Consider the following 1,244-nt stretch of genomic DNA (forward strand, 5'->3'; position numbering starts at 1 on the left):
CTGCAGTCGGTGCATGGTGGGCCAATTGTATCACTGTTTCTGTGTGTCATGATAGATCTAAATTGAGCGGCGGCGGCTGGCCTAAGGGCCGGAGCGCAATAGCGCTCGCCGCCGCATGGCTCCCCATGCACTGGGGGCCTGCCCTCTGGGAGCCAGCAGGCAGGAAGTTAGCCAGCCCGAAGACTGGCGCTACCCGTCCGCGGCTCCCTGTGCGCCAGAAGCCCTCCTTCCAGGGAACGACCAGGAGAAGAAGGTTCTTATGGGGGGCCAAAGTGTGATTTATTGAGGGACTCATAGAACCATGTCTTTGGTGGCAGCAGGACAGGTGGATTCCTGCACCACAAGGCAGGAAGAAGGGATCTATACACCAAACTAGACAAAGGTAGGTTCAGCTAATGGAATGTATTTTAATTTTTCTCACAAACTATGAACAGGCCCAATGTCAGTTAAGAAACAGTTGACACCAGTGGCTGGCATAGGGGACTGGGGATGTGTGTCGTGGTCACTTGTTGGGCAAAGTATCAGTTATGACCAAGCTGATGGTAGTCAAGTCAAGCTTGGTCCTTATACCATCACTTTGTCTTCTGTCAAGCACCACAGGGAGAGCCCCCACCCAGTGACCTCCTTGATCGTTAAGGGGCCCTGCCACTCCTTGGGCTGTCTTCACATGGTGGGACAAGGGAGCTGACCACAGCTCCCCACCTGTGTCACCTCTGCACTTGAGGCAGCCAAGGACGATCCTGGAACTAAAAGTTGCGGAAAGTGATTCCCTATGTGGTCTTTGCATGCTGGGAATATCTTCTGGTTCCTTCTAGGAAACTTGGAGTCCTGTGCATCTCAGTAGTCTCCTGTTCTGGGAATCAGTTGAAGTGGGGGGAGTCCCTGACAGCCAGCAAGGTACAGAATCATCTCCCCCAGGCAACGTTAATAGGAAAAAAATCTGAGAGGAATTAAAAACCACATCTTTGGGGCTGGGGATTTAGCTCAGCGGCACAGCACCTGCCTGGCAAGTGCAAGGTCGTAAGTTTGATTCCTGGTACCGGGGAAAAAAAGAAAAGAAAAAAAAATAAAAACCACATCTTTGTTTCCCTCATGCCTAGCACAGAACCTAATTTGGCTTCTGAGAAATGCATGCTTGGCCCAGACTTCTAGGCTGGTAAGGAAACGGGCCAGTGTGGGCTGTGGCAAGCTACCTGGGACAGCCAGCTCTCTTGAGAGGCCTGGAAGGAAAGAGGGAGAAACAT

This window comes from Chinchilla lanigera, unplaced genomic scaffold (assembly GCF_000276665.1).
Source record: "Chinchilla lanigera isolate Chin_1 unplaced genomic scaffold, ChiLan1.0 scaffold00019, whole genome shotgun sequence".
NCBI classification, from domain to species: Eukaryota; Metazoa; Chordata; class Mammalia; order Rodentia; family Chinchillidae; genus Chinchilla; species Chinchilla lanigera.